Consider the following 27,725-nt stretch of genomic DNA (forward strand, 5'->3'; position numbering starts at 1 on the left):
AAGTGACGACGCCGATTCCCGATATTTCATTGCGAACCGCGAGCGCCAAAACATTTGACCAGTTACTACGTGCACCGCACGGCTCATCATACAAAGCCTTTCCTACGTTATTGAATTCATCGTTCTCGCTCACTCTTCTCATGAAATCTTCCTCGGATGGAACTTTTTGTCCAAGTATCAAGCCATCATCGACTGCGCAAGTCCTCACATTGATTGGTTGACGCTTTGTGACACTCTCATAGACACAACCCCTGCTTCACCAACGTCGCCAACCCTTTGCCTTTTCGAATAACTTCGAGGAGAATCGCTTGGCACTGTCGATATTATTGATCCCGCCGACGCCTCTAGTGTTATTGCAGACTCTACAGTGCGTCACATTACCGCTCTCACTCCTCCCATTGGAGTCGCCGACTTGACCGCATCTGACATTTTCGACCGTTCTTTCGACGCATCTTTGCCGCCTACCCAGCGCGACGAGCTCGTTGCCTTGCTTCAATGATTCAGCGCCTCCATCGACTCTCATCAAACTTCGTTGGGACGGACAACCGCGGTTCACCATCACATCGACACCGGCCTCGACGCATCAGTGAGCCAGCGCCCCTACCGAGTCTCAGCTGCTGAACGCCGTGTCATCGATGATCAAATGAGTGACATGCTCGAGCGCGGAGTGATCCAGCCTTCTCACAGCCCGTGGGCTTCACCCGTCGGGCTAGTAATAAAGAAAAAGGACGGCTCCATTCGGTTCCGGGTCGACTACAGTCGGCTCAACAAGATCACTCGGAAGGACGTTTATCCCCTCCCACGCATCGACGACGCCCTTGACTGTTTGCAGGGAGCTGAATATTTTCTTCGCTGGACCTCCGCTCTGGCTATTGGTAGGTGCAATGGCTGAGTCCGCCCGCCTGAAAACCAGATTAATAACGCCAGACAGTCTATATGAATTTATTGTTGTTCCTTTTTGTTTTGTGCAATGCTCCAGCCACATTTGAGCGCATGATGGACAACATCCTCCGCAGGATGAAATGGCTACCTAGATGATATCTTCTCGAAGGACGTTCCATCTCATCTTATTCGCCTTGAGAGTATTCTTCGATGTCTGAGTGACACAGGCTTTTAGCTAAACTTGAAGGAGTGTCGATTTGGTGCTCGACAGCTGGTGATACTCGTTCACGTCGTGTCCAAGGACGGAGTCATGCCGGACTCTGTCAAACTTCGTGCAGTTGCGGAATTTCCCAGGGCCACTTCACTGAAAGAACTGCGCAGCTTTGTAGGGCTTTGCTCGTATTTCCGCCGCTTCGTCAGATATTTTGCCGAAATTATTGCCCCCTTTACCCAAGTTCTTGCTGAGTGCCCCGACTTATCGGTCTGGTCACCTGAATGTGATGAAGCTTTTACTACGTTCCGCCGACTTCTGACATCTACACCGATACTACGCCACTTCGACTCGTACGCTCCTACCGAGCTGCACACGAACGCCAGCGGCATCGGTACCGTTCTCGCTCAGCGCAAACCTGGTTTCCATGAGTATGTCGTAGCTTACGCCAGTCGTGCCCTGACCAAAGCAGAGACAAACTATGCAGTAAAAGAAAAGGAATCTCTGGCGATTGTTTGAGCCATCACTAAGTTTCGTCCTTACTTATGTGGTCGGCTATTCAATGTCATCACCGATCGCCATGCTCTGTGATGGCTGTCGTCCCTGAAAGATCCTTTCAGCCGCCTCGCCCGCTGCGCTCTCCATTTACAAGACTATGACATTCGTGTCCTTTATCGCTCTGGTCGCAAGCACTCCGAGCAGACACCCTTTCACGCTCCCCTGTGACCTCTGACCCTGAACCACACGCTGTCGCCGGCCTCACTCGTTTCGTCCTTGAAACTATGGATATATATTGCATCTGAGTAGCGCAAAGATCCCCGGATTGTTTCACTCATGAACGTTCTGGCCAGCAAATCACAGCGCCACCCTTCTCGAGCTCTCTGACGTCAAACCCATAACTTTACTATCCGTGACAACCTCCTTTACCGCAGAAACTACCTCCCTGATGGCCGAAAATGGCTGCTCGTTATTCCTTAACATCTCCGATCAGTCATTTGCGCGAGCTATCACGATGATGCACAGTGCGTCCGTGCTGGATTCTTGAAAACATACTGGCCTACGTCATCGCTACTACTGGCAGGGCATGTATTATTTTATTCGCCTGTACGTCCGCTCTTGTATCAACTGTCAGCGTCGCAAGAACCCACCATGCCGCCCTCCAGCTCCCTTTGCAGCCTCTACCGTGTGCACTTGGGCCATTTGCAGGTGTTTGAATCGACATTTATGGGCTTCTTCCCTGCTCTTCCACCGGCAACAGGTGGATCAATGTTGCCGTCCACCACCTCACCAGATATGCTGAAACTGCCGCTTTACCAGCTGGAACTACTCGTTACGTCGCTGGTTTTATCCTTGAGGACCTCGCCACAGGAATTACTTAGTGACCGTGGTCGCGTATTTTTGTCTGATGTCGTAGAAACGCTCCTTCAGGCGTGCAGTGTTGTTCGTCGTACGACGTTTTCCTACCATGCTCAGACAAATGGAATGGTCGAGCGATTTTTTCGGATCCTTGGAGACATGATGGCTATGTATTCTTCATTAAATATTTCGGTCGAGAGTAGAAAACTGGGCAAGTTGGTAAGTATTCATTTTGTTGTGGCACCACAGGGACGAGGACCTCGTCCCTCGGTCCTCCCTGTCCCTCTGTCCCTCGGACTCTGTCCTTGTCCCTGTGGTGCCACAAGATAAATATTTCGGTTCCGTGTATTCCTATGGGTGCTAACCCTACTTTTCACCCCCAGTCTGCCCAGCCTGGACACAGAAGCGCCACCGCATCGTGCGTACGTCACAGATCGGTGTTGGTCTATTACCGGCTCTTTGTTCCTTATGCCATATGAAAACAAGATACATTGTGCCGCTAATTTCACTTGATAATAGGTTAGCAGCTGCCTGTGACGAGATAAATCCTTTACCCATTGCCTGTATGTAGCAACGCTTTAGTGTGGTTGCATTCACCAAAAATGGCCCTTGTAGTGTCGTGTACAAGGGTGGAAAGTCTGTTTACCTGTATGGATATCGACGAATGACAGTGCTCCGCATTTTTCGAAAATAATAAACTGTGTACTGTGCACACGCTTTCTTACCTCTTTTTTTTTCAGCGAGAAATTATTACATCGAACAATATTTTTCAAAAAGTAAAATTCACATAGACAGCCCTTTTACAGGTGAAATACAATTTTCAGAAATGTTGAACGTCTTTCCACGCTGAAAATGTTCTTGAGTCAGATAACTGTCTATTGCATAAAGCTTGGCGCATTGTTAAACATGGCTCAGCCAAAATTTTCGCCGGTAGTTATCCTTCATCTTAGTTTCAATACACATCTTTGCATAGACCAACACTGTGTCTACAAACAAAGGGGACGCTCGCAGCGCTGCAGCCAACTGGGCGTGAAAAGTAGGGTTAGAGCCCATAAAAATACATGGAACCGAAAGATTTCAAAAACGTTTTCTCATTTAACGGGGCACCTACGATGTCGTTATTCGGCACAGAGCAACCATGAACATAGTAGAACAGGTCGTGAAAGTATGCATTCTCATTACCGAGGCGAAGTAGTTTTAAAACACCGCAAAGCGTACGGGGGTGCGAGTTGGGAGGACGATCCATAGAAACGCATGTAAACACAACTTACCGCAATATTTTGCTCGTTGCGCAGAGCACCCGAAGGGGTGGCCGGCCATCAAACGTTGGCCAGCACTTTGAAGCAGTGTGTGAAAAAGTATGATGTGTCATTGCGGAGGCAGTCTACTTTTAAAACTCCCAGTAGAATCTATGTTGTGAATCCAGACACCCCCAAAAGGCTCATTTAGCGAATCGCGCAGTTTTGTTTACACTCTGATATGCTGCCGCATGGGGTAAATTATCTTGATAATACTGTCTCTCAAGTTATACACACTAGACAGAATGACATTTAAAAACCAGTTGTCAAACACCATACGAGAATATGAACCGAACGAGAATCGCGCATTGCAGCAGACGACGGCGCAGCTGGCGATACCGACCGCGGCAGCTTCCAGCTCCGGAGCGTCTGCTAGCGACGGCGCCGGTAGTGCATGGTCGTCTGCAAGTGTGCGTGGTCAATTTATCCTGGTGTGAACAGTGCCGTAAATCATCAGACTTGCAGTACTTGCAAGGGAATGTAGTGTGCATTGAATCAATGCAGGACTAAGTGAAACGCTTGTCGGAATCGGATAAAGAGCGCTACAATGGAAACCTGTACATTGATGGCGGTGTGCACCCAGACCCACTTGCTACGCCTGAAACGCATTGAGAAGTCTTCTGGACTGACGCGGGCACTCTGCCAACATTGGGTATGGCAAACATTGTAGTGTATTTGATTTTTTCTCTGAGTCGCTTCACTGCAGAGACCATCCAGGCATAAATCCCTGAAGGCATACAATTATTTTGAAACAGGTGGGTGCGCGCAAGGTAATCAACGAGCATATATGCTAGTTAAGTATTTTTCATTTATTTTCTTTTTCCACGTGGTATCGCTATAGTTCTAAAATATATTTCTGTGCTTTCTGTGTGGTTTCCTCGTCTTTCTTTTTTTCTTTCCATACGGAGCGATCATGCAGCTCGTGCACAGACGTCGGATATAAATCCTCTGAAACCTTACGACTTGCTCATCACATGCATGTATCGCGAAGCAACTACATATGCATTCATTTTAATACTTACCGCCTCTTTACTTATCCGCGCTCGATGTTTTCAGAACAGAATGACGTCGTGCCTGTTATTTTGCGTTTTATCGCTCTCAATTTACAAAATGCACCGTGTCTCGATGGAATTATTACTACCTTACGCCGCTCATGCGCGTCGCCAGCACTTAGAATGCCTTTTTTTTACTTCCGCAATGCAGCATGATGCTGGGGCGTGGTACAAGATCTTAAAAAAAAAAAAATAAAACCCGCTTGGGTAACTCACCTGGTTCGTCTGGAAACGCGCCGCACATATTTATTGATAAATATGTTTTACAGAGATGTCTGACACGAAATGTTGTTGCACACATATATGTATGGTCGTAAAATAATGGACTAGCTCTTAATAGATGACTGCTTTCGTAGGCGCAAAGTCAGCTTCTTTGCGAACCGTTCTTTGCATATATTTGGTATGGATCGCGCTGCCGCAATCCGTTTCTAACTCAGATTCTAGACAACGAGGGGTTTTAAAGGTAGATTGTCTCCGCAATGACGCAGCATACTTTGTTGCTCAAAGCACTGCTCCAGTAGAGGTAGTCTTATGCGAAATTAGATGGTAAATGTTTGCTTGTCTCGCAGGAACGACGACGGCGCATGCAGAACTAGTATAGACCAACACCGATCTGTGACGTAAGCACGATGCGGTGGCGCTTCTATCGCCAGCGTGGTCCGACTTGGGGTTAAAAATAGGCTTAGCGCCCATAGGAATACATGGAAGCGAAATATTTGAAAGCAGTTTTCTAATTTCACGGGTCATCTGTGATGTCGTTATTCGGTACAGAGCAACCATGAACACCCTGGAATAGATTGTGGAAGTGTGAAATCTCATTACCGAGGCGAAGTATTTTTAAAACACCGCGAAACGTATCGGGGTGCGAGTTGAGAGGGCGACCCGTAGAAATACATATAAACACAACTTACCGCAACATTTTGCTCGGTTCAGGAGCGTTGAACCCTTCTTATTTTTTGGTGAACGTCTTGTATGAAGCCCCGACGTCATGTTGCATGACACACTACACTCTCTTGCAAGTAATGCAAGTCTGACGACTTTCGGGACCGCTCACGGCACGATAAACTGACCGCGCACGGTTGCAGACGACCATGCACCACCCGCTGTCGCTAGCTAGAGCTGGAGGAAGCCGCGGTGGGTATTGCCAGCTTCGCTGTCGTCTGCTGCAATGCGCGAATCTCGTTCCGTTTATATTGTCGTATGGCGTTTGACAACTGCTTTTTAAATGTATTTCTGTCGAGCACGTATAACTGGAGCGACTGTATTATCAAGCTTATTTACCCTATGCGGCAGCATATCAGACTGTAAGCAAAGCTGCGCGATTCGCTACACCCAGCTTGCCTCTTGGCGGTGTCTGGATTCATAACACAGGTTATTCGAGGAGTTTTAAAAGTAGACTGCCTCCGTAACGCACCATACTTTATCACACACTTCTTCACAGAGCTGGTCAACTTTTAACGACCGGCCACCACTTCTGATGCTCTGCGAAATGAGAAAAATGCACCGGTAAGTTGTGTTTACATGTATTTTACGGATCGCCCTCCCAACTCGCACCCCAACATGTTTGGCGGTAGTTTAAAAATACTTCGTCTCGTTAATGAGATTTCATATCTTCACGACCTGCTCTAGGATGTTCATAGTTGCTTTGTACCGAATAACGTCATCACATGTGCCCCGTGAAATAAGAAAACTGCTTTGGAATATTTCGATTCCATGTGTTCCTATGGACGCTAACCCTGTTTTTCACCCCCAGTCGGCTGCGGCGCCGCGAGCGCCCCGCCCCCTTTGTTTGTAAACCAATTTTATCTGGTCTGTTGGATTGGAAGCTTTCATACTCTGGTGTTTCTTAACCAAATCTTTCGTCTACTTAGACAGCTTACCGGTATCCTTTCTAACTATCCGACCGCCTACTTCTACAGGAAGTAGGCGGTTGGATAGTTAGGAAATCCTGTAGGAAATCTAATATCTTATGACGCATACATTCTTCTTTTAATATGTTCCACAGGAGTTTCATGTTTACGTTGTCGTACGCCCCGTTTGTGTTCAGGAAAGCCAAATGCAACGGTCTATTTTCCACTAAGATATTTCGATGCATTGGGTAAGCACGAACAGGCTATCATCTAAGCGCGTACATTTCTAAAGCCGTTCTAAGTTCTCCGAGTATCTTCTTACTTTCTACCCATGCTTGCATCGTTTGTTTATAATGAGATACAGATGTGAAAGGCCTGGCTATCATGCTAGAAAATGTACCATAGGCTATGGGAATACGCATTAGAAAGGATGCCGTCGCTGGATTTGAGTGCATTCTCGGTTGTCTGAATTATCAGGGATTTCAGGCACAGACGACTCTAAGATTCTTTTCTGTTGTCAAAATGCGCGCCTTGCTCGAATTTGTTGCGCTGTTTGATCTCAGAGTACATTGGACGATACAGTTTCCTTGCTCTCAACATTGTCGTTTTATTCGGGCTCTGCTCGAGATTTTCAATTTCATCCACATTGTGCTCACATGGTGTGCTGTAGATTATGCTCGGGAATTTTCTCTTGGCAGTCTGTCTTTCACATTGACCGTGGATTGTCATAACCTTTTTGCAGGCACATGCATGTGACACTTCAGCATCATAGGAGCGTAAGACACAAGCCAGCGATTCTCTGATTCCGGGCGCATAAGGAGAGTTTTTTTTTTTTCGACATCAGGAATACTATTGGAGAGTGTGGCGCGCAACACTTGGCGGCGTTGACGAACGGCAACGGGTCTTAGCGAAGCTTTCCTCCGCCCTGTCCAAATGAGGTCTGCTCGATGGAAAAGCAAATCAGCCGCTGATCTTCTGACAGGCCATCTGAAGTGAATTAAAATGCACATACCATCCAGAATGGGGGCTCTTTGTACGCTGAATGAGAGCGTGTATTGGTGTCGTTTCACCAAGATGCCTAATAAAACATTATCCGTTTTCTTCGACTGCCAAATGAATGACACCCTATTAGCTGCTCAGCTGTATTGCAAACTGTTTTTGTCACTTTCATTTCGATTAGATGGCCCAATCCTCCGATTCTTCTTAAGGATTATGACCTAGTCATCGTCTTCAATATGCAGACGTTTCCTTTTAGAGAAAATCACTCATGGTGATTTAACCATGCAGAATACACTGCAGCGACGGAAAGCAATGCAGTCCATTCTCGGTCCGTCTAGGCAAGCGGAGGACGTTTCCATTCATTCACCATTGCTGATTATGACGTCAAGCGTGCTTGCGGCTAATTGAGACATCCTTGCGGCAAAAATAAAGCCAAATCTGCTGCTGTTTTCCACAGCGCAGCTTTGGGACATCCGTCCACGGCAGCAGTAGACCGCAACCACTTGCGGCAGCGCATTCGGGGCAGCCGCTCGCGCGGCGCATCGCGGCCAGTGGGTTGCCGCGCACGGCGGCGCACCTCGGCGTCGTGATTTTGCCTATCTCACGGCGCCTCTGTATTCGGGCCGTTGACCGGTACCACGTGAATTCGCAGTTGGCCGAGCTGACGTGCTTTGCTGTCGCAACATGTGCAGATAAGATAAGCTGAGAATAGCGAATTTTGGTTGCAAGTGTGCTCAATGTATTCTACTGGGTAATACGGATGGGTTAATATCCTACTCGTGGCGGGGCCCACGACACACTGTTCGAACCACAATCATCGCATATTAAACTATCGGGTTCCCAAGAAGCCGCCTGCAATAACGTTCTAGAAGAAGCAATGGTCTCGCAAAGGTAGCGTATCCAGAAGTTATGTCCTTCCCCACCCAGGCGCTCCCTTACTCCATCCAATCACTGTTCTGGGTGTGTGTTTGTTCGGTAACAAAATAGGTCGACTTAGCGACCGTTTGGAATATATGCGCAGGCATTTTAGTCCCGAAATCGCTACTGATGTATTTCGGTCTTAGCTGAGGTCAAAGACGAACATTTCTCCTCACTGGTGGCAGCAAGAAGAAGCGCTGTTTTTGGAAGAGCAGTCAGCGCGGTACACCGATGGTCACTGGGATCGCACCGGGACAGGTTAACCGGGCATTATTTCTCATTAAGGCGGTGTGCTGAGTGAAAATGGCGCATACCTACGAGGGGCATTGCCAAGACACGAATATGCAAGGCAAACTACGCACAAAAAGAGCCGACTGACTACATTAAGTAGGGTGCAAGAACAAGCATGACATCCAACAAGAACAAAAAAGAATGGCATCCAAAATATCAAAAGGAGCGAAAGTATTAGGACTCTGCACAGTGCATTCCAAAAGCACCAGCCAACTAAGAAACGGGCAGTGGAGGCTGAAATTTGCTGAGACCTAAATACTTTATGCAGACGTCGACTTGCCACAGGCCGGTCTCGAGGAAAGTTATTGGAGGAAGGAAACAACTTAGGAGAGGCCCTTGCCATTCCCAATGCATTGGAGAAAGTGTGGCGGAAGTGACGTCAAAGTTTAGGGTTAACCAAGTCGCGCCATTAGCAACGGCGACGCTGTTGCTATCAAAACTCGGGCCACTAGCAACAGCGTTGCTAAGGGCCCTAGCTACGTTAGCGTCGCGGAGAAAGAAAATGCGGAGGGTAAAGGAGGAGGAGTTGCAGCGTGCGGTGGCGGCGCGGCCGCGCCGGCTTCAAAAAAAAAAAAAATGACGGCAGGGCCTCTCCTAAGTTCTTTCCTTCCACCATGTTCTATACGCAATTGCCTCGTAAGCCGTGAGAGCTTTTATTATTGAGTTACGCTCTCCGCTTCCGCTAGGGCCGACGCACTCCCCGGCTGATTCTGCGGCGAGGGGTGGTGTCCTGGTGTTGCACTGTCGCCCGCTTGTTACTAGGGGAATGCATCACCGACATAAACGAAACACAATGCTGTTTTAGTTTCATTTCACCGATGTAGTCCAGATCCTGGAACCATAAAAAGTACGAGTCACCGTCGTTCGAGAAAAAAATATATAAGATAAGAATATGATGGTGGTGAGAGAGCCATCTCTTGTAAATGTCTTCTAATCCAAGTGCTAGAAGTAATCTTGGTTACTGCGAGGATGGCGTGATTTTTTATTGTCCAAAACGAAAGCAGCTCAGGCGATGAGGGACGCTGTAGTAAAGGGCTGCCGTAATTTAAACAACTTGGTGTTCTTAAATGTGGACCGCATAGCACACAACGCAGGTGTCCTGAGTTACGCCTCCATAAAAACGCAGGTACCACGTTCAGAACCGAACCTCAAATTGAGTGAAAACTGAAGAGTTTCAAGTGCGGGCTCCTAGATGGTGCGCCGTTAAATCATTTAGGATGTTCACTGCCAGTAAATTTAGGTTTTGTTGAGACAGCGGGAGATCTTATATTTTTATTTTATAATAAGCGCTCTAGCAGTTACAGTCAAAATTGGTCGAACATTTGTGGACACCAAGTTTTAGTTTTTTTTTTTTGTGATCTGCATAGCTAACGCGAAAAACTGATTTTGTGAATAATCTGCGAAAGCCACGATTTAGGATTCTGTGATTGATGAATTTTGTCTTACGTCAGCCCGCTTCCTCTGTTTAGAACTAGAAATGGAACACTCGGCGGCCTTTCTCATGGCGAGTCTATTTGATTAAATATTTTAGGGTTGTAAAAAATTCGGTTATGAACATTTAAACCCCAATAAGTGAGTAATTACTCATTGGCATCCGTCCAAGCGCATCCATGCGGCTACAAAAAAAAAAGCTGTACAGCTTTCTCCGAAACTTCGTATTTAAATTCGTCCTGATCCAGGGATTGAACCTTGGACCACCGCCTTTTCGGGGCAGTCGCTCTACCAACTGAGCTAACCAGGACGGTCAGCGGATCAGATGGTAGGGCGAGAGCGAATTGATCAATAACTCGAAGTGGGAATGGTATTGGTCGAATATTTAGGGGAATCCCCCAAGCAGAAGCGGGGCGGTGGCGGGAGATGGAAACAGGCCCTATTGGGCGGCATATCAAGTGCGTCCAGATGGTCCGTGGGCTTTCGAGATATGTTCTTCGGGGCTTGTTATCTACACTGTACACGCAGTGTCCAGTATGTTTAGCTGAATGCCTAAAGGTATTGTATTGTATTGGTTTTAATGGCGCATAAACAGCTAAGGTTATGATGCGCCAAGCCTACAGGTATAAACTATGAGCTATGAAGGGATGTTTTATACCTAAAGGTATGAAACAAACATAACAACCCTTTTTCATTGTAGGCAACATGGTTTTACTAGTGAGATTTCGACAGTCTATTTGAAACGCACATTCTGTGCTGGAAATCAACTAAAGAAAATGTATCTGATAAAACATGGCTTCTTTTGACGCTTTTCGCGTGTGTCGTTGCGTTAGGCTGTTTCGCTCGGTTTACTTTATAGAATTTGCGTACCAAATTGGCATCGACTATAAGAGACGCCGTAGGGCTCCACAAATCTCAACCACCTGGGATTCCTTAACGGGCAGTGACATCGCACACGGAAGCCTTGCTTTCCACCTCCATCTAAAAACGGCCACCACGGCCCGGATTCGATCCCGCATCCGTGCGCATAGAAGCCCAGCGCCCTAACCACTGCAGAGACAGGGTTTTACAGTTTTTCGTTGTGCGAACTAAAGCAATACAGTCCCAACAAAAAGTTCTGACTGATCTACCTCAGTTCATGAGCATGATCACCTGATCTGAAACAGGCCATGCACAAACTTTGTAACGCATGTGTGTATTGTTCGTGTGGATGCTGATTTTAAAGGGGCCCAAAACAGCCTTAGCGATACAGTTTCCCTATGCCTAGTATGTGAAAGAATGTCGATGTAAGATAACCTTCCCGCAAAAATTTTTTAAATGCGGCATTTGGAAGCAGAGTTATTTGCAATCAAATTTTGAATATCTGCGCTTTCGCGGCTTTCCTCCTCTTTTCAACTTTTTAGCGCGCGCAAAGGCTGGCCCTCCTCCAAGGCCTCGCCCACTGACACGTCACAACTGACGCATCTGCGCTTTTACATTTTTTGCTTAGCGCCGCACGCCGCAACTTCCGTTTTGTCGCGCTTGCTTGCCGACGCGCCGCAGGGGCCTCTTGTCGTCTGCTTCATCGTCATCGCCCTTCGGCACGAACTCGCAAGTTTTGTTGCCACGCTATACATCCCTGGCGTTGACCTCACCTTCGATTTTGTGTTACGTCGTGTGCGCGACGGGTGCAGAACAGTTCTGGGCTAGACTGGTCACTCTCTTGAGTTCGCGAAGACAGTTATCGAAGCGCTGAATTGTTGTTGTTGACGGGACATGAGCGGGAGGTTGTTACAGTGTGCAGTCCCTGGCTGGGAAGTATTGCTAATGACGGCAGGAAAAACATTCTGCATCAAGTGCTTCAAAACGCCAACCTCCGGAAACAGTGGCTACAGATCATCGGATAGCCAGCATCGGTGAAGACAGCGTTTATCTACGTTTGCTTTACCCGGATATGTGGTTCGCGATTTGGGGATCCCAACAAGACTGAGTCTGCGTGAAGGAGCGGTACCAACGCTGTTTCTTCAAACCCTGCCGGTAAGTGTAAAATGAAAAGATTGTGATATTAGCTTTAGAAGCGTTATCACAGTACAGAGTGGATTGTTTTTTTTTTTAACTCAGGCGATCTTGCTCGGCGTTGTGGCATGCATATAGCAAGATTTGTCATGATCACTGTGAACTACACTGCTCAAAATAAACCAGTGGCGAGCTTACGATGGGATTTTATTATTCTTTAATGTTATGCTAGTCGACCCCACGCACAAATGCACCCATAAAAGCCGTATACTATCATCGTCGGGGTTCAGCAGCGGATTCTTCAACGGCGTGTACTTGTGGGGGTCGAGTCCCATCTCGGTACTCATTCGCCGAAGTCGTTTTTCGAGCTCGGGGTCCATAATATCCGTACCGCAGCAAGGGCATGAGATGTTAGCGAAAGACTCGAAATTCAGAATCGAGATCGCAGAGAGCGGTCTTCCGGGCGTTGCGGAGGGAAACTCTCTCGTGCACCTTGCCCGAACCTTGAAACCTCCGTGTTTAGGTTCCTCTTGCTTTTGACTATATGATGCCCCTTCGTGAAAGATAACGATCGATTGTAAAGAAAAAAAGGAAGGGGATGAGGAGAAGGGGACTGCGTAGTTGTGCGCTGTGGTGTAGTTTGTCAGCCGCGGTTCGGCGTCAGCTGACTGCAACGGCGAACACGCGCGCCGACAGGAAGTAAACAAACTCTGTTCGGTGCCCGATTATTATCGCAGCATGATTCCCGCCCTGTAGCTTTTTTTTTCTTTTTTTTACGCCGTGTGGTGTTTGTACAGAGCGCACCCTGAAATGTCGCGCGGATGGAGCCGCGTCTAAGTTTACCAACCGAGGCGGCCAGGAATTAGAAACACGTGAAAACCGAGATGGGTGTTGATAAGAAGAAAGAGAAGAAAGTCCGGAATGAAGAGATGGAAACAGAAAAAAAAAGTGCCAAGAGGCTTTACCCTTCAGCAGGAGGGGGGGGGGGGGGGGGGTCGCGAATGAAACGTTATCACTCGCGTGAACTGGCTTAGTCGCTCAAAGTTGTGCCTCTTTATCCCTAAGCGATCAGCTGCCGATCGGAAGTGTAAGAGTTGGTTTTGACAGGAGCATAGACAGGAGTTATACACAACTAGATTTTTCCTGCGGAAAGGGGGGGGGGGGGATTAACCGCAACAAGGGAAGAGGACTTCTCCAAATGGCTCACCGACAGCAATAAGAGCAAGAGCCTTCTCCGGTTCCTAACGGAAAATAATTTGCACGGGTTCTTATAATATGCCTTATGGCAAGCTTGCGTAATAAAAAAAGAAAAAACAGCGCGCGCATGCAGTAGTGCAACGATCGAGTGACACAGTTCGGCACGATGTTACAAGTGGCTCACAAATGCACATTTATTTTTGTCCCAGCTTTTCCAGGAACAGCGGGTGCAGATCATCAGCCAGCTGGATGGAATAGAAGTGGACCTCGCAGGAGATGGGCGTTGCGACTCCCCGGGCTACAGCGCTAAGTACTGCACGTACAACGTTGTTATCATTCAGACTGACCATATTCTACAATGGGAAAAGGTAAGAATAGGAGAGGTAAGGCAATGCTGCGATATGAAAATTGGCAAGCTGCAATTCATATAAACTGTGCGAAGTCAGCCGCAGTTACCAATAGTGCGAGCATGGGGCCTGGCCTCAACTTAACGAGTCTCAGTGCAGTCTTTAACAAAAGGCGACAGTTTCTGCATATTATTAGGAGAAATTATTTTCAGCCTCACCAAGAGTGCCCTTGGCAAGTGCTGCTTGCATGTCTATACATACAAAGAATCAAATTAATCATTATATAATACAAACAATTGAATTACGAAATGTTTTATCGTTGCAAACCAGTGGTGAAGAGGTACATTTGCTGACATATATTATTAAGTAATGAGTTTTTAATTTCATCTATCTACAGACCACCACCCAGCTATCTGGACATATTGCAAGAGCAGCAAATCGCCCATACAGCACTACTGTGATGCTTGGTGCATTACTAAAGATGCATGCAGTTGCTTGCTTTAAAATTAAGGCGAATACATGGTAATAACAATATTCTATACTGCATTTAAGAAGTTGGAAGCTGTGAGCAGGTCAAAGGGCTGTGAAGCAATAGAACCATGGATCCAGACAATCACAAGTCTATGTTGCTGCCCTGGGCCAGGGTAATGGTGACCTGATCATCAGCATGTAGCAGCCTGTTGAACCACATATGCGATAAGCGTGATGGCCATGATAGACCATACAGCAAATGCCTGCATTAGCTCCTTGCAAAACAGCCAATGGATGAGCAGAGGTAATCTGTTTTGTATAGTTTTTTTTTGTAAAGTTTTCACTTTGATGTTGTTTTGAAGGTGCACGGCTCACACTTGTGGCATTTGTCAACCAATGATAAATTTAAGAGTTAGGTAATGCAAATAGAACTTCACGGAAAAAACTTTGTATACATTCGCACATAACAGGAAGTTCACATATGACATAGCTTAGAAAGAAACCCCTAATGAAGTGAAGAAACAAAATAATGTAAATGTGAGTGCTGAGACTGCAAGATATTTTAATACTGAGACAGCTTGGTTATACATGCTAGTATGGAACACAAATACAATGGTATTTTCCATACTGTCCTATACTGACAATTTTAAAGAAGACAAAGTGTAGCACGTTTGCTCGACAACATCTCTTAGATTTCTTTTCACCGTAATATAGTAGTACAAGACCTGGTGTGTTTTTAAGAATATGATGCTAAAACTGTTTTCAGCTGCAATGCAGCAGCTGTAAGCAGGTTCAGCATCTACGATTGACTAGAACACACACCAACACTGCAACTCATCAGCCAAATATTTATATATATTTTTTATGTATATATTTTTAACAGATTCATGTGCTTTCAAGAAGCTGAACTCCATTCTGAATAACTCCCAGTTTTTTATTGACACTCGACAACTGTCTCCCAAAGCCCAAACATCTTCCCTTGAATCTTATCACAACTTTGTCATCAAGTTTGCTCCCAAATCAATTGCATACTCGGATGGTGGGATGCAAGTAAGGTTTGTTGAATGAAAGAGAAAACTAAGACATTGTTTTTCCCTCCAGTGTGACTATGTAGTCCAACTTTTCTGCATGGCATGTGCAAACAATAAGTCCTTGCATGAAGATTTTAATGTATGTACATAATATTGTCATTATAAAAGGAACAGAGACCATAGGAAATAGAACACAGTGCGAAAAAGAAAACCAGAAGTTCATATCATTTGCTCTATTTCCTTTTGCTCCTTTTGATTCTTCAACTTGCTAAGCAACCCATTGGAACTTGCAACTAAGCAGATTGCTTTTAGTTCGTGCTATGGAATAGCCCTGGAGGGCTGAAAAATTGCTTTGTGACCAATTTCAAGCACCTCAAAACAGTCATTCTCATGGTCTAGTGCTGAAGTTTACAGAAAAAAAGTTCAAAGGCTTTTTTTTTTGTTTTTTTTTTTTAATGTAAGGGGGGGAAGCTGCTGTGTTACTGGACGCATTTGGCGCCATCTTTTTATGGAAGTTAGGCTTGACTTCAGTCTCCTTGATGCAGTGCTTGATCTGGGGCTCTCATGTTATCAGGCCAGGTAAAATGAGACCTTACAATTGCGATTCACAGGAGTCGACCCTGACATCTGCCAAAAAAAGTGCCCTCCACGTAACTCAATCCCAACTTCTGCATAAAGTAGCCACTCAATGCACCTTATGAGCCAGCTGCCACAATCCTTCCATCCTGATAGTAAATACACTGCTGTAAAATTAGCTGAACTTATCTTGTGTCTTTCTTTTCGAAACTTGGAACACTTTCATGTCAAAGGTAGTTATCATACATTTGGAGGAGACTGCAGTGCACACTTCTGACGTTCAAGGATGCTTCATATAATATGGTAAAAACATATTTGGTAGAATGGTAGCACTAGCCATTCTGTAATCCCCTTCCGTGGAAAAAGTGAGACAGGAGGCTATAGACGTACTGCACAGGCCACCAAGGGTCCTCATTGAAAGTCATTGCTGTTATATTAGAATAGGCAGATGGGATGAGATAAAGAACAGTGCACCAGGAATACATACAGACAGAAATGACATGAGCTGAGACACTGCAATGACACAAAGTTGAGGGCGAGCATGGAGGGCTGGCTGGAAAAACACCTTGTCTCTCTTTTGTGCTCCTCATCTTAGTGCAGTCCCAAGACAAAGGTAGCTTTTAAAGAACTGGAAGTTATCAGCGCAAGTTTCCGACCCCTCTAGAACCATCTCGAATGTCCCGAAGCTAATGTATTGAAACTGAAAGAATGCTCAATGTTCACTTGATCACTTGGACTAATGATGATCGCTAGAATACCACAGCAGGGAGAACACGGGTGATCCACGATATGAAGTTGTATAGCCCATGTCATACATTCATTTTGCTGCTTTTTATATCACATTTTTAATTTGATATAAAGGTGCTGGATATAGAAGCTAAAACAGAAGCAATCTCTGCTGCAGTGATGTGAATATAATGCATAATGGTTTCTTATAGTAGCCTCTACTTGGTATAATTTTGCTAGTAGGCAACAAGAAACACATTTTTTTCCAAAGTATGAGAAATTCATTCATATTTACCTTCTTTTTAGGCCACATCTGGCTGTTATTCACTTCAATGAAAATTCTTCTAAGCTCCAGGCACAGAAAAAGAAAGGAGAGGACGGCTGGAAAGTGAAAATGGCAAAATCAAGAAAAGGACATTTCAGTGCCGCTTCAGTGAAAATAGAGCATACTTTTTGTAAGTTAAAACTTCGTTTTACTTATATTATTACACAAAAAACTAAGTGAACTGTTGTAATCACGATGGTTATTTCACGCAGCGTACGTCCAGAGGCTCCTCCATGATGCGGAAAAACGGTCTCAGGGCTCTTCACACAGAGACACAGCTGCAAGCATAGCTTCAGAGCGCCACCTTATGACTGATGCCTATGAAAGACCGTCAAAAGAAGTAATTGCTGCACACAGACACAGATTTGTGCTTCGTCATGACTATTCAATTGCACAGCACAACTGTCAGTATACTTAACCCAAATGCTCAACAGACTGGCATCAGCGAGGCACAGCATTGGCCGCTGGAGCCAAAACAATTGTTTCAATATGTTTGCTGCGACTAACAATAACTGGAGCGCAGTTTCATATGACTTTTTTTGTCGTAGTGAGTGCAGTCTTGTACCCATGTGTTTCGCTTCTGGCTGCGGCCAAGCAAACGTACACACAAAGCATGTTGCTGTTTGCTTATCGCGGCAACTCCACATGGTGTGCGACCACTCGCAGGCCCTTCAAGTATTGTATCAAAGCTGCCACTTGAAACAAAAAGTAGGAAAGACAGAGCAACTGTGGGTTCAGGGTGTGTGTAAAGCTAGATAGCGAATAATTATGCCGATCAGAGTTGTTCAGCTTCTTGAGGTCAAGCTGGAAGTAAATGGAAGTAATTAAAGTGAGCCTACTTCACAAGTGACCATGTCTCATCTCTCTTTTCACAGGCTCGCTGTTCCGCATCCGTTAAGGTCCACAGTTTACAAGACAACAGTGTAATTGCGCTTATTATTATTATGTGGGCGATATAATACTGTGTTCTTAGCGATAATTTATACTGCTGAGCGACTAAGAATGCACAACGCTTCGCTGCGGAGAGAAGTTTTTTTTTTTTAATAACGTCAATTGTTTACCCTCAGGACATAATGGAATATGCTCTAGGACTTATCTAGAGAAATTCTGTAGGCCTTCTCTCGAAATAAAGTTGTTTTCTTTGTTTCTTCGGTGCCTCCTCATCACTGCACGTCATGTGAAACCTTGCAAGGGGCAGATACAGCATGCGAATGCTAATATGTGTTTACCGCGGCGTCTTGTATCTCACCGGCCTAACCGCTCAGTAGTTTGTGGTGAAACTGCACACGGAGCTTTGATATTGCGGTAACTTTTATTTGCTCGCAGTTAGTTAGGTAAGGGTGCTTAATTCGCTGCTGCTGCGTACAATGCGAACCCGCAATCTGCGCCATGTATCGGGGGCCGAAAGCTGCCAACGCCGGCACATGATACCACGGGTTCGCGCATCGCGCACGGCCAAGCCAGGTAGGTACAGTTGTCTTAGCTAATTTACTATAAGGCTAAAGTTTATAACCTACAAACTTACTACGAGACAAAATGCAACATCCGTGAGTAGTTTCACGCAATAAAGTCAACGGTTAAGACAGTAGGATTTTAATAGCCGCCACAGTAATGATGCATCACAACAATGACTAACTCATTGCACCTGTGAAACCGTCGCTTATCTGTGCGCTATGTTCAAGCTAGTAAACACATTACTTACCAGCGTATGTTGTCGCCTTGACTTGATCCGAGGTGCGTATTTTAGTTTGGTGGACACGGGAACGGAGCAGCGGTTGCCTCCGAAATTTTGCTGCACTACGTAAGGCGCAGTGGATTGGGGCCCGACATTTAAAGCACCGACTTAATGTTGTAAACCTGTAAGCCGACCTCGAAGTTCATTTCGCATGGGCGACACAAGAAACGAGAACATTCACAAGCGGAAAGTGCCCCGCAAGTACACTGCAAGGAACTGAAACGAGATCGCCGCTCGCGACCGCGCCGCGATTGCAGTGGTGCCTGCGCGAAGGGCAAAGATGCGCGCGTGCGCGCGCGAGACCGGAAGTGCAGAAAAAAAAAAGCTTTGAAAAAATGTTTCTGTCTACAAAACATCCTAATTTTCTTTCCTGATAATTAAAAGTTAAGCGTACTTCGATTTTTCTGCCATAAGCGATAGTTTAATGGCTGTGTGACGTCGCAAAGAAGCAGACCAATAGTCATTCGAAAACGCATGCACGTAGCAGCGTTGCACAGAGGAGAAGGAGGACTGGCAAAAGTCGAAGGAAAGAACGCGCCAACTTTCGAATGGGATTGTGGGACCTGCACTGCGCGTAGACGTGTATTATTGCGTTCAAATGTGTATCGCAGCATGATCTAGCGACTGAGATAGTTTGTGAGGAGTGCTCGGGAGGTGTTTGTGGGCCCCTTTAAGCTCATGCTTTGTTTATATACAATATGCCTTTTTAGGTTAATGTCTTGCCCAACATTCCATTCATCGGCCTTTAGTGTAGTTTACAATATTGTGCGAGCTTTTACATGCAGGTGAGCATATATTTGTGAATCATTCTGTTTTGTACTTGTAAATTTGGTTTTATAATTTCCTAGTTCTTTCAGGGTAAGATTCATAACAGAAAGAGCGAAAATGAAAGCTACAACAAAAAACATTCAGTCACCTTTTTATTAATTTGTTTTATGCATTATTCTGTTAAAGGGCCACTGTCCAGGGAAGGCCCTTTTAAGCAAAGGAGCCCAGTGTTTCGATCAGGCACCGGAGATAGTCTGTGCAAAATGCTACAGTGACACGCGCCCCGCAAAGCATCGAAAATACAATTCAAAGCTCTCTCATGCTCTCCTTTGGAAAGCCAGCTTCCCCGTTGCCTGCGCTGGCCCGACGGGCCACAGTAATGACGTATGTACCGCGAACGACGTCCATTGGTCCGTCTCGCTGACTGACGGGAGAAGGATGGGTGTCTACCGCTCGCTGCGCGCTTTTCCCTCGCCACGGCCAGACAGAATCCAGCGGCGCGCGCTCCCTCGCCCGTTTTTTTTTTCTTTTTTTTTTCGCGAACGCGGAGTGCCACGCCCCACCTCCCACCAAACGCGGAGGAGGAAGGGGAATTTGTCTTGCGGAGGCTGGACGACCGGGCAGGAGAGTGAAAAACCTTTGCGAGGGAACGGAAGGAGAGAAGCACGACAGAATTGGGTGATTGCGGTGGCTGTAACTGCGTTATTAGTTACTCTTTTCAAAAACATTTTGCGGCCTTGCGTTCTAGGGGCGAAGTCTCACAGTCACCGGGGAAGAAAATATTTTCGACCGGAAGGTGGACAGTGGGCCTTTAATGCATATTAGTCAATGGGCTAACACTATATCTTTGTAATACGCTGATATTTTCTTCGATCGAGCGAAACGATCGAGCGGTGGTGACGAATGAGGACGGGCAGCGTAACATGGTGGTGGCATCGGCTCAACAATCTCTCACGGACGGCCGTACTCGAGAGCACCCTCGTCTGCCTCAACCTAGAGCCCGGAATCCCGGGCCATGCTTCTGTTGTGGCCAAGTTAGTCACTTGGCTCGTGCCTGCCCTGCAAGTCAGGGAAACGAGGTATGCCGCCGGTAGCAGCGCCGGCGGCCGAAGCTGATCAGAGCGACGGAGCTGCAATAGTGGCACCCTCACTGCTCAGGGTCGGAACACCGACCACTACCACGGCTCCGTTCATAGACCTTGCGATAGCAGGGACTACGTTCCGAGCACTGCTTGACACTGGTACTAGCACTTCTCTAATCGAAGACGAAGTCGTTTTCCGCCACCGACAGAGCGGCATTCGGGTGCGAAAGCGCAGCCTGCCCCTCCAGTTGGCGAGTGGAGAACCTGTTACAGGGGTCTTTACGAATTCGTTAGGATGTCCTTCGGTCTGTCCGAAAATCCGAGCACCTTTCAGCGGCTGATCGACCGTGTACTGGGAGACGCCAAATGGCATCACGCCCTCGCCCACCTGGACGACATCGTCATTTACTCCCGCGCGTTCGAGGAACACCCCGACCACCTCCGAGACGTTCTGGGAAAACTCAGAAGAGCAGGTCTCACGTTGAACCCTGCTAAGGCACAGATGTGCAGAGCTGAAGTCAGTTCGCTCGGCTACCGAGTTCAGGGAGGACAAGTGGCCCCGGACGCTGACAAACTTCGCGCTATCCTGGAATTTCCAGTGCCGAAGGATGTAAAGGCCGTGCTCCGTTTTCTCGGCATGGTGGGCTGCTATCGCAAATTCATTCCCAACTGCATCCGCCTGCAAACCGCTCAAAGAAAATTGTTAAGGAAGGCAGCCCTGTGAGAATGGGGAGAGGAACAGGAGTCGAGATTTCGTCAGCTCTCGCAATCCATCGCCGACACCGCGTCACTGAAACTCCCTGACCTAAATAGGCGCTTCTTGATCCAGACAGATGACTGATTTCGTAATGGGCGCACTGCTTCTCCAAAAGGAGGGCGTGAAACTGCATCCCGTGGTGTTCGCCAGCCGCGCACTGTGGCCGGCGGAGCGCGACTACTCAGTGACGGAGAAGGAATGCTTCGCTGTCATTTTCGCAATCCGAAAGTTCGAGATGCATGTGGAAGCAACAAGGTTCACGGCCGAAACCGATCGCATGGCCTTGACACGGCTGACCCGCTTACGCGAGCCGAGCGGGTGCTGGCGCGCAGGGCACTGACGCTACAGCGCTCCGATTTCGAGGTGCGCTACCGGAAAGGTTCTGACCCTGTTCTGTGCTAGCTGCATCCACTTTACCCCTGCGAACTTCTTATCCTCATCCGCCCACCTAACTTTCTGCCGTCCCCTGCTACGCTTTCCTTCCCTTGGAATCCAGTTTGTTACCCTCAGCGACCATCGGTTATCCTCTCTTCGCACTACATGTCCTGCCCATGTCCATTTCTTCTTCTTAATTTCCACTAGAATGTCGGTAACTTGAGTTATTTCTCTGACCCACTCTGCACTCTTTCTATCTCTTAATGTTACCCCTACCATTTTTCGTTCCATAACCCTCTGGGTTGTCCTCAACTTAAGTAGAACTCCCTTGGTTAGCCTCCACGTTTCAGCCCCATAGGTGAGTACAGGTAAGATGCAACTGTTATATACTTACCTCTTTAGCGATACCGGTAAGCTGCTAGACATAATCTGCGAGTGCTTGCCAAATGCGCTCCATCCCAATCTGATTCTTCTTGTTATTTCCTTTTCATGGTCCGGATCTGCGGTTATTACCTGTCCTAAGTGGACATATTCGCTTACTACTTCCAGTGCTTGGCTACCTAACGTAAACTGCTGTTCCTTCCCTCGGCTGTTGAACATTATCTTAGTCTTCTGCATATTGATTTTCAATCCGTCCTTTCTACTTTTCCTGTCTAGGCCACCAATCGTAATTTGCAGTTCATCTCCTGAGTTGCTTAGCAAGGCAATGTCATCAGCAAATCGCAGATTACTGGGGTATTCTCCACCGACCATTATACCTAACTGCTCCCATTCCAAGTCTGAATAATTCCTCTAAGCAAGCTGTGAATAGTACTTGGGTGATCGTGTCTCCTTGCCTAACACCTTTCTTTATGGGAATTTTGTTACTTTCTTTATGCAGAACTATGGTTGCTGTGCAGCCACCATATATATTGCCGCGAACTGTTTAAATCTTTATTTGTTCTTATTGGACAGCCACTGGCATGCTGCCTTATCATTGTTATTCTGGCGCGGTTATTAATTTTGTATCCCGTGTTTGTTCATGCTCGTTGTCGCGATACGACGCGTTATCATGTTCTTTGTCGCGAACGGTGCGCCGAGATCTGTCTCGAAGATTCCGATCACTCGCGTATGTTTCTACAATGTTCCAGGTTGCCATACTAGCAGTTTGCTACGTTATATAGATTGTTCTGAGCAGCCTTTAAATTGAGCGTTGACGATTGCGACGGGCATTCTTTGTTCGAAGATCGACGAGCACGTTTGTTGTTATCGCCGCCGCCGAGTTGCTTAGTTCTTTTGCGGGCACAAATCAGCCCAATAAAGAGGTAATTTCAGTACCATCAAGCCTGTGTCTTCTTTTGGTGTCAGCGGCCTTGTCACTACTACGTGACATCTGGTGGAGGTGCTGCCTTTGATCCTTCCAGCGAAAACCCCAGCCTTGTTTCTGTTACCCTGGAGGACCAGCCAACAGGCCACCGAAGCAGTCGCCGGCTTCAAGGGCTCCAACCTGAACACGGTCTGCTGCAGGACCCCATTCGATCTCGGAAGGCATCGACGCTGACAATGGCGCAGCCTACAGCACCAGTTGTTTTCGTCCAACCCCGTGAGCCCCCCTGCTTCCATGGACGACCGGACGAAGATGCGGAAGACTGCATGGACGTTTTCGACTGTGTGGCAGAATTCAACAGCTGGAACGACGCTGCGAAACTCAGGCAAGTCTACTTTGTTCTTCAAGGACATGCCCGAATTTGGTTCGAAAATCACGAGAATCCTTTAAAGGATTGGGAGATATTCAAAGCAGAGTTTTTGATGGCCATTCCAAGTTCTGTCCGAAAGGAAAGAGCTAAGGCCCTCCTCCAATCAAGACTTCAACTCACAAACGAGGCCGTCCTGGTATACGTAGAGGAGGTGAAGCGCCTGTTTCGCCGCGCTGACCCTAACATGACCGAAGGTGAGAGAGTGAAATTATTAATGCGAGGCGTTAAAGAGTCGGTCTTTGCAGGACTTGTCCGGAACCCGCCGAAAACTCTGGACGAATTTGAAAGGGAAACATCGACCATCGAGAAGACGTCAGACACTCGGTGTCACGAAATCGGCGCACATTTTATTAAGCCGGCGCGGCGCGAGGCCCGTGCGGCGCCGCATCGAAATTTCCATAAGGTTCGAGAAAAGCCCCTTCCCCGCGCGAGAGAACGCGTAGCTTTGTACGCGTCGCCGTCACCCTCTTTCTCATCACCCGGCGATGAGGCAGTCTGGAAGATGCCAGACGTCTCCAGAAAATTCTACCTCACCTAGCCAATGACGACGCGCAGCTCGACAGGAGGAAAAAGGAGCGCTCTAACCAGCGAAGCTAAGCATGTGTGCGCGCTAGCATTGGCGCGCCTTAACAGACAGACGCGGCGCGCCCTATTTATGGAGGCCGCGCCGCTTGTGAAGTCAGTCAGTCAGTCAGTCAGTCAGTCAGTCAGTCAGTCAGTGAGTCAGTCAGTGAGTCAGTCAGTCAGTCAGTCAGTCAGTCAGTCAGTCAGTCAGTCAGTCAGTCAGTCAGTCAGTCAGTCAGTCAGTCAGTCAGTCAGTCAGTCAGTCAGTCAGTCAGTCAGTCAGTCAGTCAGTCAGTCAGTCAGTCAGTCAGTCAGTCAGTCAGTCAGTCAGTCAGTCAGTCAGTCAGTCAGTCAGTGAGTCAGTCAGTCAGTCAGTCAGTCAGTCAGTCAGTCAGTCAGTCAGTCAGTCAGTCAGTCAGTCAGTCAGTCAGTCAGTCAGTCAGTCAGTCAGTGGTTGCGGAGTGTTCACTAGTGCATCGGCTGGACTCCCGGGGATCGCCCACGGACCTGCGAGAGAGCGGCGCTCGTCTTGCATGGCGGCCACATCATGACTCTCGAGGCGTCGGACTGCAACAGTGCCCGGTGAACAATTTGGTGTTTGTTTATGTGACTCTCTCGTGTTTTATCCGTGTTGTAAAGCCTCTGTGTTATTGAATACCTCTGTATTTGCATGCGTAGCGTTTGCTTTTCTGTGACCCTCTCGTCTGTGCAATTTTAGTGTTTGTGTGTTCCTCTGTATCGTCTCTTGTGGTGTATAAAGTGTGTTTTGTTTGTTACTTCTGACTCCGACCCTTACTCTTTCTTGAACCGGCGAAAGCTGGGCACCAAACGGCCACCCCCTTCTGTCACTACAAGGGAGTCGAATTCCGGCTGAGCTTGCCACGCAGGTCGAAGGCATCTCCTTTGCGACCGGAACAGCTATGCCCACTCACTCTAAGGGTGTCTGGGAGTGTGCGCACCGTTAAGGGCGCATCGTTAATAATCCTTCTAATTATTAACGGGTGACATTCGGATGCGCCACTACGAGCGACCACTTCAGCCGGACTGCTCAAGCCACTACTCCAGTGCATCTGCAAGAGGAGATAACCTTCGAGACCTCACCTGGGAGATCATGCGAAAGCAGCTCTGCCGATTGCTGCCATCATCGCAACAACCCCAGGTGGCGACGCTCGCGGACGTCGTCCGTGAAGACGTCCAGCAGGAGCTGGGCGTTCCTCAAGTGACGGCTGCGATTGTTCCAGCACAAGAGGCAACAGCGATGAACTACGCTGCTGAATTACGTCGCCCTGCGCCCCGATGTGATGACTTTCCAAGCCCTCGCCGCTACCGTCCTGTTCTTGAAAGCCGCCCCTTGGCCCCCGCCCGCCAAGGCTACCAACGATGGCAGTTTCTGGTGACGGTGCCAAAGATATTCCCCTACTCCTTTCCCCACCCGATAGGCATGGGAGGCGGCGCTGCTCAGCTGCTCATCGCTAGGGTCCCAACGGGCTCTGGTGAAACGGGTGAGGGTGGCGGCTTTGTTCAGCGGGGTCCCGGACTAAGGACTCCACTCATGTAAAGGATTCGTTTTGGGCCTGCACACTCTCATTTTCTAAATAAATGTTTTTCACCACCACCACGACCCCCAAGCCCCAGGAAGTGCGACTCCTGGAGGACAGCAAACAACCGGCCATTATGCTTCCACTGCGGTGACGCCGGCCACATTCTGCGCCACTGCCCGTACCAACGAATCGGTCTCCGCGGATTTGCAATCGACGCTCCACGCCCAGGTGAAAGACCGCAAGAAATCGACAACTATCTGCGTAGCGATGCGATTGTCCCACCAAGCCGTCGGTTCAGCTCCCCATCGCCGTACAGGGCCCGCTTTGCGTCGCCAGGCCGTAACTACGATGAGAGTGTGCGCGGAAGGTCCCCAAGCTCGCGCAGGGGAAACTAAATAGAACAACCTTTGGAGGTGAGGTTGCTTCACGGCAAAAACACGAAGATCCTCCATCGCCGACGATGAATGACGAAGAGGCATCCATTAAATCGCCGATCCACAAAACGACAACGTCGACGAGATCCCAGCCGGACTTCAAGTTGACATCGGCGCCTAGCGACGTTACGACGGTGTGCCCAGTCCACGACCTCAGCACAAGACGAAGCAGAGATCGAACACCGAAGCCAACGTGCAATACTAGGACGCGAACAAGCGACCTTGAGATTGATGTCGACGGACGCACGGTTACCGCCCAAGTGGACACCGGTGCCGACTACTCTGTCATCAGTAGAGCTTTCGCAGCCCAGCTCAAGAAAGTGACGACCACTTGGGACGGCCTGCAAATCCGCACCGCTGGTGGTAAACTTATTACGCCATCGGGGCGATGCACCGCAAGGGTTACAGTAAATGGACGTATCTACTCTACCAGCTTCGTCGTCCTACAGCACTGTTCCTGCGATGCGATTCTGGACGTGGATTTTCTGAACAAACATCGAGCGATCATCGACCTCCGATCCAAACTAATCAAGCTCTCGACCGACAAAGCCATACCTGCTACGAGAACTTTGGCGCATCACGTCGCTCTCAACGTCCTCGACGGAGAATTGACCGTACCGCCCCGATCAAGCATCATCGTCCCTGTGGTTACAACAGAAGTCGAAATCACGGAAGGGGTTGCCGAAGAAAAGACTGAGTTCTTACTGGATAGAGCACTTGGCATCGCAGGAGGCATCTTCCGTTTCCGTCATGGACTAGCTGATGTGCTCGTCACGAACTTCACCGACGAATGCCGGCACCTGAACAAGGGCATGACGATTGCTTTCCTCGACGAGCTAGCGGAAACCCGAGAAGTCTTCGCCCTCCCCAGCCAACTTGAAGACGATGCGCCCAACGAAGCCAAACAGCTCAATTTCGACATTAACTCAGCGCTCCCCCGAGACAGACAAGACCGAATTAGCACTCTTGAAAACTACAGCGAGTGCTTTTCTTCAGCATCGAAGGTGCAGCAAACTCCGTTGGCAAGGCATCGCATCATCACAGATGAGAACACTCGACCGCTACGTCAAAGCCCCCACCGTGTATCGCCAGGAGAACGCCAGGCCATACGTGATCAAGTTGAGGAAATGCTGCGTCATGACGTGATCCAGCCATCCAACAGCCCCTGGGCGGCACCAGTCGTTTTGGTGAAGAAAGACGGCACACTTCGCTTCTGTGTCCATTACCGCCGCTTGAATCGCATAACTAAGAAGGGTGTCTACTCACTTCCCCGCATCGACGACAAACTTGACCGGCTCTGTAATGCAAGGTACTTCTCATCTATGGACTCGAAGAGCGGATATTGGCAAATTGAGGTCGACGAAAGAGATCGCGAGAAGACCGCATTCATCACACCGGATGGCCTTTTCGAGTTCAAGGTGATGCCATTTGACCTCTGCTCCGCGCCAGCGACGTTTCAACGAGTAATGGACACTGTGCTGGCGGGCTGAAGTGGCAGATTTGCCTGGTGTACTTGGATGATGTCGTTGTCTTCTCGTCAAACTTTGAAGACCACCTGAAACGGCTGCAGACAGTGTTGGAAGCCATCAAATAATTGGGACTAGCGTTAAAACCAGAGTAGTGTCCCTTCGCCTATGAGAATCTGCGGTTCCTAGGTCACATCGTTAGAAAGTATGGTGCTCGGCCAGACCCAGAGAAAACAGCTGAAATCGCACAATTTCCACCGCCTGCTGATAAAAAAGCCGCGCGCAGGTTCCTTGGGCTGTGCGCTTATTAT

At 47.9% G+C, this 27,725-nt stretch overlaps 1 protein-coding gene and 1 non-coding gene across 2 annotated transcripts in view; one reads left to right on the forward strand and one right to left on the reverse strand.

The window, feature by feature from the left end:
* ETHR (ecdysis triggering hormone receptor) overlaps positions 1-27,725 on the forward strand; it is a 358,242-nt gene that overhangs the window by 15,731 nt on the left and 314,786 nt on the right. The window lies entirely within an intron of this gene.
* Positions 10,525-10,598, reverse strand: TRNAF-GAA (transfer RNA phenylalanine (anticodon GAA)). Its single transcript has one exon. It is a non-coding gene; the product is annotated as a tRNA-Phe (tRNA).

This window comes from Amblyomma maculatum, chromosome 1 (assembly GCF_055883805.1).
Source record: "Amblyomma maculatum isolate TAMU_Amacu chromosome 1, ASM5588380v1, whole genome shotgun sequence".
Taxonomy (NCBI): domain Eukaryota; kingdom Metazoa; phylum Arthropoda; class Arachnida; order Ixodida; family Ixodidae; genus Amblyomma; species Amblyomma maculatum.